Below are 16,692 nucleotides of genomic sequence, written 5' to 3'. Positions count from 1 at the left end.
CTCAATTGATTGATGAGCTTCACTTGCAGTGCCTGAGTAGCAACAAGTGGATGGGAGCCTTAGAGAATAATTGAAAGATTAATAAAATCAACACAATAAAATTATGTCATCTTTAAAAACATCTTTAACCTATTAAGTAGGATTTAAAACTAATCACAGAATCTTCCAGTTGACTACAGACTAAAGTTTATCTGGTAGGCTTTCAGAAGTGCAATCTTTACGCCTGTTCCTACTTATTTAGGAGTTAAAGATTAGTTGTAATTGTGGGATAAACTAGATATGGTAAAGATAGTTTGAGCAATATGGGTATTCTATAGGGAACAAGACAGACAATATTCTGTACTTTTCTTTTACTCGTTAGCTGTTGCGCTGGGGCCGTGATTCTCTACAAGAAGCATGTCCATTTATTTAAATGGCCAAGCAAATCAACAAGGTTGTGCTGAGTAGTTTAGGGCTGGTAATTTTGGTTTTGGTTTTGGGTGGTTTTCTTCCACCACCACCACCCCCAACTTCTTTTCTTGGATGTGTACGTGTCATGCATGGGAAGGTATGAAGGAAAAACAGCTATTCAGCAGAGACACGTCCCACCCCTTTAATTAAGCTTTTCCTGGACTATGTAAAAACACTGGCAATGTGTAAATCCCATTTGTGTGTTTGTTATTATTATTTTAACAGATTCCTAAGTATTATATTAAGATACGTCAGTGATGAAATACACATGAAAATAGTTACATTAGTAAGTCACTTGATACCAAAAGGGTTGGATGGCATCGGCACAGAGCCAACTGGAAGATTTTATTTTTCATTTAATTCCTTTCACCTAGTGGGCTCCCTAAGCATTAGGCAGAACCCAGTATGTGGCTAAGTTATTGCTCTAGTGTTCCTCACACAAAAAGCACAGTCTTAGCATTTGTAAATTTTCTTCGGGGAGGTTTCTAATCTAGACAGCATTTGCGTTTGGGGATTACACCACAGTCTGTTCCCCACCACCTCCCCCTCCAACATGTAGCCCTTTCAACTTCTTCAAAGAAGTGCAGAAAAGTAGGTTCTTTTATTAATAGCAGAAAACAAACCGACTGCTGGACTTCCGTGGCAGAGCTCACATAATGCGGCAGGGTGGGAACTGTAACAAAGAATGCTTGAATGCACTAAACGTATAGTGAAACCCCATTTACATTCACTGATGGGGCTTAAAGTACAATAAATGAGAAGTTTAAAGTAGAAATAAGCAGGGCTATGAAAAGACTTCAGTGAAGGTAGGTACTTCTTGAAAAGTTTAGCACAGGATTTAATTTCAAACTCAAGCCTTTCCTAGTAGAATGCATTTCTTCATAGTGCATCCCTTTGCTTAAAGCATTTCCATCGGATGACAATAAATCAGATGAAGTGAGTACCTCCAATGCATGCAGAAGCAGATTCTGTTTATCCAGTTTATATACTGATTTTCATACAAGTGAGACAGTTAGCAGTGGAAAAGTCTTCATGGTTCACTGTCTGATCCTGTATCTCTCTCCTCTGCAAACTGCCTTTGAAGTGCAGGGGGAAAACTTTGTGTCTAGAAAAAGTTTGATTGTGGCATCCTCACTCACTCTCTAGTACTAAAATGTTTCTGTCCATGTGGGTGTTGGTATGCCAGAGAATTGGACAAGGGTGCTTTTCTTCTGCCAAAGTTATTCTGTGAAATAGAATCTTACTAGTGAGTAACAATCACCTCTCCCTTTCTTCTCTTCATTTCTTTGTTTCAGCCCCTTCCATAGCCTCGCTGTAAGGCCCTAAAAGAAGCTGGCTTTGTTCTCCTAGGAGTTTAAATCAGCCTTTCTCCCACTGATTGCATTTTTCTCCACAGTGGTTCTTCATCCTGAACATGAAGGATGTATAAATTGCCCCTACATGTAAATTTTTGCAGACTCTGCATTTCCTCCCTTGGCCCCATTCAGAAACAACCAGACATAGGATATTAGGTTGTTAGTTGCAGTTTTCAAAATAAAGATCTTCTTTCTCCTTTTCTTTTGAAGAATGGCATGATAGTCTTGATCTCTGCACAATCAGAAAGGAGGTTCATTTATGGAACATCAGATTTAATAAGTGTGATTTGGGAAGAGCAGGCTAGGGATAATTTTCTACTGCTCTGTTCAGCAGAGGTAGTTTCTGATGGTGATGTGCAGGAAAGTTTTCTACCAGCATTTAGCCAGATTCATAATTCCAGAAGGTTTGACAGTCGGCCCAACTCGACAGAGATTTCCAATGCTGCACTCAGGGATCCTAGTTCTGCTTTGGGCCTACAGGAGGCAGCTCCACAAACTCTCACACTGCTGCCATCCTGCAGCAGCTGGATGAGCCTAACCCAGACACAGCCTCTCTCCATCCCTATGGCACGGTGTCCCAAAAGCACAGGGATCAGTGCTCAGCAAACCCAGCACATGAAATGGCCGGCACAGCCATTTTGTGGTGGAATTTATAGCTCTCCACTGAAGCACAGGGTTCACCCCTCTCTTGGGGTTGGGAAGATTTGTCACAAGTCTGAGGATACACAGTGCTTATAGCTCTTGCTGATGTTATTTATATACGTGCACTGGGGTATTCAGGGAGCTAGATTTACTATGACATTTTAAATAAACATAGTAGACTGTGCTTTTCTGCTGTTTATTATGTTGGCATATTACTTTGGATGTTAATTCTCAAACTTAATTCTCTACTGAAATAGAGGAGTATGGTCAAAATATTGATGTTTTAGGAGCCATTGAGGCACCTGGTTTTTAAACAGTGGCTGGATGTTTAGAAGTGAAGCAGGTTACCAGTGCAGCATTGGAAACCTCTCCTGGCTGACTCAGAAGGTTAGATTTCTTGCCAGTATCTGAGTGTTGAGTTTGGTAAGCTTTTATGAGTTAATAAATTCCAAGGACTACAGCTTGGCTTTCTGAAATTTGGTAATCATTCCCTTAATGCTAGTGGGAAATCAAAATTACTACATGCAATAACTAACACTTTTAAACCCCTTTGAAATGTTTCCAAACTGCTGCCTACGTGCTTTTTTTTGCTGCATCGATGGCTAAAGATTTAGGGTCACTTCCTGGCACCCATCATGAATGCAGACAAGTTCCCTTGAGCTTAACTCTCCTTCCCTGCCATTTTCCCATGCTGTCCAGGCCCAGTGTGGGCTCTTTCAGGTGGAAAACACCACTCACTAATGGGAGCACAGTGACTGTCACAGGGGGACCTTGGATTTTATTAGAGCTCTGAGACCTCAGTATAAAGCAAATATTAGCAAAGCAGGAGGTCATGATTTAGTGTGGTAGTGTGAAGGAACGTTCTATACATTTCTTTTACCATCTTATTTCCGCTGTTTATCCTTCAGTTACTGACAGTAACTTAGCGCAGTGTTTGGAAAGAGAGGGTGGCATCTGAACAAGCTCTAGGATCTCAGATCCCAATAGTCAACCAGTTTCCATCGAAACTCTTCAAACTGCACATTTACTTTTTTCAGATTGATATTTTTAATGGTCCCAAAGATTCTTCTGCAAAAGCAAGTAAGAAAATGAATGCAAAGGAGAAGCTCCTCAGAGAGTCCCTGGCTCATCCTTTTTGTATAAATCGGTCGAATGTGTGTGTCTCAATTCTGTGTGATTTTAGCATGGTAAAAAAAATCCTTCAGCTTGGATTATGAAATGGCAGCAGAACTTAATACCTGCAGTACTCTTCTGAGAGGAGTTGAAGGCACTTCTGCCTGTGGTAAAACCTGTGGATGAATGCAATCTGTGAACACCATGGATGCCTTCCTATATTCTCTCTGCTTCCAAATACCATGTGCTATTCACTAGACCAGGAAACTTGGTACCACGTAGGACTTGCACCTTACATGGGCTAGGCTAGAAATACAGCCAGGCATCTCCTTCCTTCTTTCTTTCCCTCCTTTTCCCTCCCGCTTGCTCTCCTCCCTTGTGTGTCCCACACACAGCAGAAATATCCTGTCCGCTGCCAAGGCAAACTCAATCATCCAGTCTGACTTCCTCCATAAAACATGCCAAAGCATTCACCAAGCAACTCCCACGTCAACACCAACAATTTCTGTTTGGTTAGCATGTATATTTAGGATTTGGGATGGCAGAGAATCCATAATAACCTCCTGGAACACTCTCCCAGTAGTCTATTACACCAATATCAAAAACATAGGCTTTATTTCCAATTAGAATTTGTTTAGCATTCATTTCCAGCTATCTTTTTAATTTTCCTGACAATTTAAATGGTCATTTGCTTCCTTCCCCCTCTTAGGATTTTCAGTGATAAAATAATAAGATTGTCTTCATTGTCTTACTCTAAGATTTTTGGGAAGATCAGACCACGTTGCTTGTTCTTGTTTGAGTCTTTTCCATTTTGTCAATATCTTCTGTAAATAGTAATAGCAGAATGAGAAAGCTGATGTCAGGAATGGTATTATTAGCTTGCTAGTAATTCTTCTTTTGTTTGACTTACTTACTCATTTATCTTGTTTATTCTCTTCTTTGCTTCACTATACTGAGATCACAAGTATAGCTAAAGGCATAAAGAGAGAAAATGATTTGGAAAAGTCTTTTTTTAGGTATTTAAAAGTTCCCAATTCCAGTTAAAATTAGTAGGAGTTTATCACCTAAACTGTTAAGTACTTCTGTTGCCTTTATTTAAGCAAAACCTTATGTCAATGAGAGAAATAACAAAATAACAGAATTAGCTTATCAGTGTTTGAGTAATTATTAGCCAGGTAGTTTTTGACCTCCATTAATCTATTTATTGAATAAATTGAGTTTAATTTCAGAAGGAAATGATAGCAGCTGTATTATTCTTACTATTTGAAAGCTTGCTTGGTTTCAGCATTTCCTATGTTTCTTGTATGTTCGAGTTACAGAAATAGATCCTACAGATGGATTAAAACATACCCATGTGTTGAAGACAGGCAATCAGTCTCACATTTTACAGGTATCCGTCCAAACATCTAGGATATAGCTAGCTAAAGGATTATTTTTAATATGTTTCTCCAAAATTCTCAAACCTAGTCCCTTCACAAGGCTTATTTGCCTCATCTCAGTAAATCTGCAAGCCTATACATTTTATCATTTTCCTATCTTGTGTTTGGGGAGGAGGGATGGGGGAAGACTGATCTTAGATAAGCAATGCAAGTTGGTTAAGAAAGGAGGAAGCTGTCATCTGTAGCCTTTCCAGACACAGCAGCACAGTTCCAGACAGTCACCTGAGTATTATTGCTCTGCCTCAGCTATAAATCACAGTCTGGTAATGGCCAAGGCTGACACCCTGACATTTTCAAGAAGAGTAAAAGATCTGATTTGAATGGAAATCAATTTCATTGCACAAATCTTGGGATATTCCAAATATGGTCTTTCTCTTTTTTTTTTTTTTGTTCTTTTTTTTTTTTTTTTTGCATCTTATTCAGAATTTCCATGGTTTTTTTGGAGGATTAGTTGCTCTATGCAACGACTCTAGTTTCCCACATAAAGTATAAAATTACAGAAATATGTATGTGTGCAGTGCATCACAGGACGTGATACCATTGCCTTTTCTGACAGCCTGCTGAAGGTGATGGACATAGCTCCTGAACCTACATTACCTTTTTCCCACCTCCAAAAGCAGTAGCTTCCCTGCACAGGAAGGATGAAAAAGCAGGTACAGTGCATGTGATGCCACAGATCTGCTCTCTACACTTGAATTCCCATGGGGTGCTCCACACTGGTGGCACTGCTGGCACACCAGGACTCCCCATTGTGCAATAAATTGTCCTGCTTGTGACAGCCTTTCTGTAGCAAAAATGGCCCAGAAGTTCTAAAAATTTCAGCTGCACTTTTATTTATTTGAAGAGCCAAAAATAATCCCCAAGCAAATGGAATTAAAGTGGCTTTTTCTTTTTTTTCTTTTTTTTTTTTCTTGGGTGGCAAGAATGTACTGTAAAGACAAGATATTTCTCATCCAAGGAGGGAGGGAAATGAGCTTAGTGACTGTAGCACCCATAGAAGTGCTGCAGTAACAAGTGCAAGTAAATATGATTCCGAGTGTCCTTCACTCTGACTGCTCTCATCCATAGCACAAATCCCCTTTTGGAGCAAGGCCACTGCTGAAGGTGAAGGCTTTGAGGTGGTATCAGACCTCCAGTGACTGAAGGTCCAAAACTGACCCTGAAATGCTCTTTCCAATAGTTTCACAAGGAGCCACCATGCTCTGCAAAATTTCAGTTTTCTTACTTGGCAAAACAAAACCATCTAGAGGACGCTGGTTAAAAAAAGGAAGGTGGTGTGAGGTAATGCATGTATGAGAATCTAAGCCAGTGAGTAAGCTGTGCCTAAATTTGCCAACAGATGCATTCCTGTGTGAAACTGAGAAAGGAAAAGCATCCTTAGCATACAGAGGATTAAAAATATCTGATGGCCATTCCACGTTTAAGCCCCTTAAACAGGATAGAGTGGAACACATTGTGGTGTCTATAGCAACAGGTGTGAAATCAAAGGTAAGGATTTTTCTCTCTTTGTGTGTATCTTGCCTGCTGCTGTACTCCTGGAAAACCTGTAAGAAGCTCATTAAAATCATGCATATATAACACAGACACAGGGCATCAAATGATTTCCCAAGGCCTTAGCTCTGTGCTGTGTCTAGACAGTGTCCGTGGGCTTTATCACAGCACATCTTAAAGAGCAGTGAAACACATCTGGTGTGGAGAGAAATGCTAACAATCCAGCAAATTGCTAGCATCTAGCCCAGAATCCTTTTCCTCTGACAATAGCCACTAGGACATGCCCAATGAAAAGGATAAAATCAGGACAAGTAAAGTGATACTTCTGTGTTGTGGTTTGGTTCTTTTTTTTTCTGTCTCTTGTGGAATTCAGTGCAGTGACTAATAGCTGGTACCAACCTATTTAAGCACCCTTGGCAGAATTTTTCTTTTCTTTTGTGTATGTGTTTAATTACTTGTGCTTTAATTTTCTGAACCCTTTTGGTGTGATAACAATGGTATCTTCCCTTGATTACAAATATCTACATGTTCTGCAGATTCATTTTCATCCACGGAAGACTGAGAAAATGCTGGAGCCGTGTGTAAGTGGTTTGCATGGATTTCCAAGGTGCAATGCCTCTGTGTAACCTGCATCATTATGCTCACTTCATTTGTCACAAAGTGTTTTCTTGTCAGGGACAATTTTTAATGTTCAGTCACATGAGAGATTTTACCTGGGGCCAATGATTTTTTCTGATACGTGTAGCTTATTGGCAAACTTCTCCAGCCACACACTGTTCTGTACAATGGAGAGACTTAAAGGTGGATTAAATCAGAACTGTGACATTTGGCACTGTGATGTTCTCACGACTGTTTTTATCAGTATAAAGCATGTCCTGGAAGACAGAAGCATCTCTCAGCATTGTAGTTCCCATAAAGGAATGCTTTGGCCTTGTTAAAGTCAAGGGGAGCCCTTGGCCTCAGTTGCTAAGGTGTCACCATCAAATTTAAACATTTTGAAGAGTGTCCACCATCCTTACAAGACACAAACTATTTCCAGTCTCAAAAAGCTCCATACTATGAGCTGGATCCTTCTGTGCTTAACATATGCCCAAATTACATGGGGGACAATGTAATGAACCCTGGAAGGCATTTCGCCCAGGACATCACATCTACCTAGTCATGGATTTCAAGGACAAGATGAGAAGTTTACTTTGAAGCCTGAACCAAAGTAGAATGCTAGCCCTGGAAAAAAGAGTCTAAACTGTCTATATTCCAAGACGGAAAGGTTCTGTTTAGATTCCATCAAAGTATAATATTTAACTGCTTTGCTCAGGATCTACAAACTGCAACAAAAATAGAATCAAATCAAGTGGCCTCATTGTGTATCATTTCACATGATGCAAAACTATCCTGGCATATTTTTAATGGAACATGAGTTTAAATATTAACTGCTTAGTTTAAACAGAGACTTTTGCTTTTAATACAGCAGCTTTATTGGATGATTCATGTCAACTATACATGATTTTTTAAAGTAACTATAGCATCACAATTTATAAATTGTATGATATTACCAAATACTCTACCTGATGTAATTCACAGTCCTCGCTTTTTAATACAGTGATTGAGTTCTCATTTCCAGAACAAAATTTAGCATCTAATAGTAAGTGCTGATTTTAGTGGAATTAGATCCAGTACAGCCACTCTGCAGCATAATGCCAGTATATTAGGGCATATTACAGCCCTGCTGACGAGACAAATCAAAATGGATTCGTATGGTTATTTGGAATTTCTTTCAGGCCTGACTAAAATTTAGTGCTTGGGACTTTGGAGGAGCCATAAGTCATTAGAAATGTTTAGAAAGTGTAAAGTTACACTTGCCATTTGTCTTAGGGCATTTGTCTTAAGGCATCCTACTGGTGCTACTCCTAAAAATGGCAAGTCCACTGGAACTGTGTGACATACCTGCCAGCCTCACATTGATGTCTCAGATGCTTCAAGACATCACAAAAGGCAACAGACACTTAATACATATGAAATCAAGTCCTGTGTTACCTGTCCCATTCCACTGTACTCTTGAGAACTTCACTCAGTTGTGACTATTATAACCAGCTTCAATTTTCTGAGTTTATATTTTCAGGAGGTTGGATAAAAGCACAAATTAATAAAATATGTCAGTGGATACTTGGTGTAGCTCAGATTTATGAAAGCTGCAGTTTCATATGGGGACACAAGACAGCATTTGACCACAGTTACTGCTGTAATGGTCAGGTCGTGATTTCTCTTCCTTTAATTTCTTCTTTATTTTTTAATGTTGATGGTAAAAAGTAGACTTTTTAACCAATAGCTGTCTGTAATGCTTCTGCCATTACAAAATTATGCTCTCATTTTTTATTAATTGGTCTCTTTTTGGTCTGTTTTCAACAAATGTCAGAACACCAACTGAGGCACACGTTTGGATTTCAGCTGTGTAAATATATCAGTACCCTAGCTAACCCCTTTCATAGCTACAACGAGCAGCTTAAAGTGTGCAGCCCTGGGATTTGTTAGTGATAAATGTGCTGTCAGAATCACAGGTGAGGGTGGGTGCATCTTTCCCAAAAAAGCTCCAGCCCTAATAGTGGCCCTGTCAGGCTCACAGAGAGCAGAGGCAGCTCTGCTGCTCAGAGGTTCTGCAGACCCACGCTGGGGCTCCCCTTTGCTCCATCCCAGGATGAGCCTGTCTCTCCTCAGCAGATCCATGTCAGAGACAGGGAAAGGGCAGCCCACTCGTTTTGGAAGTGCTGTCTCAGAATGTCTGCAGGCCCAGGTGAGAAAAAAACCACATTTCATAACAAAATCAAGACTTTTTTCCTTTTACCATGTCTGATGGTCTTTTACCAGGGTCTTTTTCAGTTCAGTTTTTTAAATAGAAGCAGAATTTCTACTCCCTGTGCTGAATTTTATAACCTTTTCCCAATACTTTTTCTCTTCTTTTTGCGTTACTTGCATACCTCTGAATTTCCTGTGAGAGTGATCCTTGTAGAAAAGACTCATAGACCTTTTTGATAAATTTCTCTCAAAAACGAGTTATCAGTTTACATAGATCCCTTGAAGGCCAAAAACCAGTGTATAAAAGCCAATTTCCAAAAGATATTTTCCTAAAAATCCTTTACATAATTTGAAAAGACTAAGCACAATTCTCAGACTGGTAGAGAAGCAAGTTGCTAACATTTCAGAAACACAGAGATCAATGAAAGAAAAGCATGAGGTCGTTCATATTTTCCATGATGAAAATCAGGCCAAATTAATCAGACCACCATAATCAGGTTTAGACCCACAGACCTTAGGAGTCCTCACGCACGCCAAGCACCAGGCTGGCTGATTTAAAATATTGTTATGGGCATCTTTTGATCTGCATTTCTGCTGACAAAAACTGTGCAGGTGTAGAAAGGTCATGCTCCACTTCTCCGTAGATACCAGACACCTATAGTACCCCAACAGAACTACTCATTGGAGTGGGTACTAATGGTAAATATTTATGAGATCAGGATGGGGGTCTCAAAAAATTACAGAGACATGAAGCTCTACATGATGTCTTGCCTGTGGACTTTTGTGGAGTTTGGGTTGTTTTTGGGGTGTTTTTTGCATAATTTATTTAAAAAGCTATAATGCCAATAATATGTTGAATGAACTTTTCTTTTAATACACGCACACAGCACTGTGAATTGGTGATTGAATACATAACCTTCTCCAGAAGGTGCCACACTTAAATGAGTAATTTTTATCCAGACAGTATTATTACTAGAATAAGAGCTTTTTTCCCTGGAAAAGAATTGCCAGATCTGGTCTTCAGTTGCCCAGTTAGAAGAAAGAAAGCCTGTGCACTGTAAAAATATGAGGACAATAACATTTCATGATCACATTCTCAGGTTGGAAATTATTTTGCTACCTTAACCATCTGAAACACTGCAATTTTTTCAGAAGTCTCTTATGCAATTAGTAATGCAAGAACATTTTGAGTCTGAATAGCATGCCTGTGTGAGAGTCTGAAACCATGCAGTTTCCAGCATCTGGGAGTGAAGTCTCACTGTTCTGCAAGCTGCTCTGAGAAGCACAGATAGCTCTTCCAGCAAGCTGGAAACACTGATACAGGAGTGTCAAATAAATAGCTTATTTGCTTTAATTGTACAGTTCTAACCATGGTGTTTCACTTACAATCTGTCTTTAATACACATGAACAGATATATGTTCTTTCACAGAACCACTGCTGATCTTTCCAACATCATATCTGCATCTCTGACCAAAATGAGCAGAGATAGGTTTTGTGGTCCTCACAGCAGTAAACAATATGTGCACATATAAATATAGATCTATATTTTTGAATACATATTTCAAAGCACAATTTGATTTTGTGTTTGGTGTGTGTACTGGTGTCTGATTTGTTGTAAACTTTTTTTCAGCTATGCCAAGGGTCCTGGCAGAGTGGGGATGGTCCAGCAGCCAAGGTGCTGCTCTGTGCCCTTGTGCCTGGCCAGCTGGGTGAGCAATCCAATGATGATGTCCTTTGTTAGGATCATGTCCTATGTTTTGCTACCTGAGGGGATTCAGCTGGACAAAGCCCCATACACAGCATCAGCTCTGCTTGAGGATGTTGTGTTCAGCTCCCCATAGGAGCCCGCGGGGGGACAGGATCCCTTGCCCCTGTCTCCCAGGAGCATGGCTCCATCAGGGACTGCTCTGCCTTTTTGTGTGTCTCATGCAAGGGGCCCTGCTCAGGATGTTTTTCTGTGAACTGTAAACTCTTGTCACCCTCAACTTCACGTAGTTCAGACATTGCAGTCCACAAAGCCAGATCTTTAGTGCTTTGCTCCACTGAACTTTTCCCTTGTCTGTAATGGATTGTGGATGGGAGAGGGAGGAGGGGAAGGTGATAGGGAAAAGCAAGGGTTTGATTGGCATGCAGTGATTTTGGACTAGCAGGAAGCAGGCAGCTCTGCTCTCCAGCCCCCACGTACTTCTCAGTCCATGTGTGTTGAGAGGGGAAAGAAACCGATATTGTTCCCTCTAAAATTAATTCCCAGTTAGCCAGTTATTCCTGGTTTTTAGCTCAGAGCACACTGTAATTGCATTTTTCATTTCAGTAATTATAGAGGATATTAAAGTGGATAGACAGTTGTAGCAATCTGGCTCTTTAGACATATCTACTTGTCCAAGATCAAATGGCTACAGCATATTCAGGGTTACAGTCTCCTTCTTTTCCTTCTTGTTCTCTACTGCAGTGGATTTTTTTTTTCGGCGTTACCATGACAACACTATATCTGGCTGCCAGCTCTGTCGTAAGTTATTGAACTGAGACTGGCTTTTGGTTTAGCAGATAATTAGGTTCTGTCTCACAGGTTCATTTTCCTGTGACTGGGACATGAATATGACCTACAGCTGGCCTCAATTTCAGTGTCACAGACAAAACTTTAACCCTTCCCAGTCCCGCCACTACTGTACCCGCTGCGGCGGATGGCGACAAATCCAAACCCTTTCCCGGGGTGCTGGACACAGCACACCCTCCCAGGTCCTCAGGGCTCGTTGCCCAGGCTGTGTTAATCCCCAGGGAGGAGGAGAGCCCGGCTTGCACCCCCATGCAGGGCGGGCGGGGAAAGGGTATCGCTAGCAGCAGATGAATATTGATTGTCTGGTATGGAGATTTGTCAGCAAGGTAAGTTCACTGCTTGATTAGTGACCCTTTAAATAATAGAAATGCACAGGGTGGTGACAGGCCTTTTTTGCTTGTCTCATGAATATGAAATATTTACAAGAGGTCTGTTTTAGCACACAGTGCCCCATCTTAGGCTGGTACCTGCAGTGAGGGAGCAAAGCCACAAAGAACTGACATATTGTTTCTATAGGTACCTCCCTGATTTTCCTTTTCTCCCTGGGAAAAAGGGGGGTCCAGCCTGGAGTCTCTGGGCATCTGCCACTGGAATGCATCAGGGCCCAGCACCGAGGCCCTGGGGTGGGTGCAGGCAGAGCAGCACCACACCAGATGGACATTTGAGTTCACAAAATCGTGCTGGAGAAGGCGGGAGAGCCACCGTTTTCTTCAGCCCAGTTTTCAAATGTGCTCTTTCCCAACATTTACCTGCTGTGTAATATGGTCTTGCGGTTTTAGTGATTTCCAGCCAGGATTTAAACCCCTCTACTGTCTCTGAAAAACTTGCAATTAAAACTACTGGTGGAAGGGATAGTCCGTGAGATTTCACTAACAGATATTTGCTTAATTTGTCCATGGGTTAAGGCAGGTTTTTCATACCCTTAAAAGAGCAAGCAGGTTTCTCTCCCAGAGCTGGCAGATCCCAGAGGGTGTTCCAGAGCAGCACAGGACCACTGGGGTAGGAGTAGTGCATCTACTCCTCAGAGGCTGCAGATTCTTGGCATCTGGCAGTGCACACCATAGTGCTGCTGGGACTGCTCTTTCTGGGGAATCTCACAATTAAAAAGGAAAAAAAAATAAAAGAGACTGGCTGTAAATATTGATGGGCTTGCAAGCACTATACTCTTGTGTTCAGCATATCCTCTGTGCATACTATGGCAGGGTGGACACTCCTTCTCAGCTTCCCTCCCCTTTCCCCACCAAATTATTTCTGCTGAGGTCTCTTGATTAGAAGGTCAAAGCATAGAAGGAGCATCCATCCTGCCTCTAGGAACATGTCCTTCTGAGCTAATCTCCCAGCCTGTGTCTGTTGATAATGTTTGAAACCTGTCTCTTATACAGGACAAGGAAAATGGCATTTCATGAACCAGAGATGGTGACTTCTTACCCAAGATAACGCCAAAAACTGCAGATTTAGCATATATGCAGAACCAAAACCATCACAAAGAGGCCCTGGGGGTATTTCTTGATTAGCATACTTAGTGTGGATTAGACATCCTTGCAAAGATAACCTAAAAGTTTTGCTGTGGGGTTAAACTCAGAGTGGGAGTGGGCTGGAGGGCAAGGTCCCCCTTGAGCTGCAGAAGAGGGGTGTGAAACTCCATGTGCTGGTTGGCTGATGAATTATCCAGCAGCTGGGTGTTAATGAACATTGCCCCATCTGGGACCCCACAGCTCCGGCTGATACCACATCAGCAGCATGTTACAATATAGCAGTGGTATATTGCTATGTTTATAGCAGTGGTATATTGCTATGTTTATAGCAGCGGTATATTGCTATATATAATACATTTATTTATTTACATAAGCAACTTTTATGGGGGTTTTAGGGTTATTCTCCCCGGTTTTTTTTCAGATTTCATAACAAAAATACAGACTACATAGTTTCAGTTTTTGTTTAGTTGGTTTCGGTGCCTGGCCCTCATACTCTGGCATAGCCCTGCAATGTTTCATCTGTGATCACAGTTTTAAAGCCAAATGAAACACTGTTTTCATTGTACCCATTAGAGAAATCAAGCCAACATTGCCAGTGGGATTAAATTTTATAAAAATAGATAAGAAATCTCATTGTTTGGCCTAAAGCAACCTGACATTGTCCCAAAAATATTTGCAAATGAGGGCATGTAAACCAGATCACAGGGAAAGCAGGGAGGGGCACGGGGAAGATGATGACTAAGAGAAAATAATTTCATGATTACCAGTCTGAATACTTAAACTGAGAAATTTTATTGTAGGTAATTAAGCCCGCTACTCACCCCAGTATATATATATTTTTTATAATTGGCAGCAAATCAGTCTCTTCTTGAGGATGCAAAGCTGTCAAGTCCTTCTGAGGCCCCAAAGTCCTTCCATGGCTGATCCTTTCTAATGTGAAAGTCAAACACTTGCAGGATCACTCCTGCTCTCCGGTGCTGAGACCAACACATTCACTTCTCTTTATTCCCAGAATAATTTTCCAAAAGTGGAAGACCAGCAGAAGTTCAGGCAAGACAGAGGAAATTACAGCATTTAATGCATTGTAGCAACCAGTTAATGCCCTGTAAACTTAGCTTGAATGTAAGACTTTGTTGTTTAGAGCTAAATAATCTTCTTTACTACCCTCTGACAGGACCTGCCTGTACACATTATTGCCTCTGTGCTGGATGTCGGCTGCTAAACTTAGTTACATGGGATCACGTCTGTGTTATGTGCCTTGAGTAGGCTGAGAGAATACTCCCTCAAGTGTGCCTCATCCTTTTGATTTCTTATCACATTTTGCCTGTACGTGGTGCTTGACCAGGGGAGCAAAAATAAGTCCCTTAATTTAAATATTTCATTTTGACAGCAATGTCAAAAGTGCTTCTGATACTCTGATCAGTTCCTCAGAGCCATAATAAACTACCAGGAATAAGAAATATTCTGGTTTAAAATCTGGAATGCCTTTTCTTTTCCTCGGGCTTTAAATTTTTAACCATTTTTTCCCCTTATGTTATCAGGCAAATAAGATACCCCCTAGTATCATGCCATTAAAGAAACATAAAATGACATAAATAAGAAAGAAAATGTTTTACAGTATCTAGTATGGTCAAATTACAACATATACCAAGAATGAGAGTAGGAGTGTGATCTTTAAAGATTAAACTTTAGATTAATGATATAACTTTAAAAATTAGCTACAGCTCAATTCTTTTCAAAAGAAAAATTAAACATTTTTTTCCAAAACCAAAGTGTTGTTTCCATTCAATACTTGATAATTTGCCTAGTAGAACCCATGAGATGATGCCTCAGCAAACAGAACTGTAGCTTGTTATCTGTGTAATGAAGGATGATTTTTTTTAATTTCTCATTTTACAGGTTTTCTGAAACCTCCTTTTTTATTAAAAATGAAATCTGCACGAAGAAGACACAAATGTTTTTCAACCCTGAAGAATAGAAGTGATTTTTCTCTGCAAAAGAAATAAAATGGTGACAAAAGCTCCGACAAACCTAAGAGTAAAATTTGAGATACCTGCTCTGCTCCCAAACAGGTGCTTGACCCAGAGAGCACTGATGTCTCTTGCCCATACAGTGGTGCAGAACATTTGTTTATTTCTTTGGCGTTCCTAAACCAAGGAATATTGTGGCAGAGGGATCACTCAGAGGAAGAGGAAATGGACACTCCCCAGTGGTGATCCTTGCTTTGGGTTTGGATAAACATCACCATGAAAGTCTCTTCACTTGTAGGCAGAGTGGCCCAAACCCTGTTTTCCCAACTCCTGTAGCAGATCTTGGCCAGGGTGGAAGTTCACCTGAGCAAGGAGGTCCTTTTTAATTTTTAAAATGTACACTTTATTTTTGAAAGCATGATGAGAGAACTTATTTATTAAAAAGTGAATTACGACCTGTGTGATTGGCACCTTAATATCTCAAACCTAATAATTCTTTTTGACCTTTTCTAAAATAATTCCTGTGAAATAATTTCAAAAAGATACTTTAGGCATTGCATTTCTGGGAATCATTTCACTTCTCAGGTGACTGAAGTCACTTATTCTTCATCCTCATGCTTCACAACACATCTGAGGCATGAAATTATTCCCTTCCAGTGTGATGCCTTCTCCTACTCTTATTGCTTAAATGATTCTTAAGGATTAGTGTGTTAAAAGCATTGTGAGAAATTCAGGGCAGGGTGGGGGAAGGAGAAGATAATATTTTACATTAGAGTTATCAACCTGATCCACATTTTGGTGATTTTTATTCCAATCAGAAGAGTCTGGATCTAATACATATCTATGGTATGGGCTAGCAAAAATATGGCGGACACAGTGACTTCCTTGACAGTGTGGTGTGAATAAAACCAGTCACATGTAGCAGAAACTATCAGAATTAAGATGGTTTTGTATTTGCAAGAATAAAGAGAATTGCATTCTCTGTCCACTGAAGGGTGTTGCCAGCTGCCTCATGTGTGCAGGTACCATTCTTTGTTCCCAGGATTTTATGCATTCAGCTGTGATTTCTCTCTAAATCCTTTTACCATATCTTGATTGGTTTGCAGACAGAATACAAATTCTCTTGAGACAAATGTACCATTACCATTTTAAATTGTAATCTTTTCCAGAAAATGTTGTTGGGTTTTTGTCATTAACATTTGAGAACAAAAGACTGGAGTTTCAACATTTGTTGCCACCCATGGGGCCTTTCCTCATATAAGGTTCTAGCTGCAATATGAGGAAACAACATTAATTTCATGTCCTTTGGAAAACAATGTGCAGACAATCACAGAAACTTACCTTCTGTGCATTTATTTTACTGTGAGCAAGGACTGTAAAACACCAGCACGCATTTTAGCTGGAGGACTACA

At 40.4% G+C, this 16,692-nt stretch overlaps 1 long non-coding RNA gene across 1 annotated transcript; it reads left to right on the top strand.

Annotated features, from left to right (window-relative positions):
- Positions 1–11,001: 11,001 nt before the first annotated feature.
- On the top strand, positions 11,002–16,273 carry LOC113459550 (uncharacterized). Its single transcript, XR_003380893.2, has 2 exons — positions 11,002–12,161; positions 15,210–16,273. It is a non-coding gene; the product is annotated as an uncharacterized LOC113459550 (long non-coding RNA).
- The last annotated feature ends 419 nt before the right edge of the window (positions 16,274–16,692 follow it).

The sequence above is a fragment of the Zonotrichia albicollis genome, chromosome 2, assembly GCF_047830755.1.
Source record: "Zonotrichia albicollis isolate bZonAlb1 chromosome 2, bZonAlb1.hap1, whole genome shotgun sequence".
Taxonomy (NCBI): Eukaryota; Metazoa; Chordata; class Aves; order Passeriformes; family Passerellidae; genus Zonotrichia; species Zonotrichia albicollis.
This window is presented reverse-complemented; position numbering and strand designations above follow the sequence as displayed.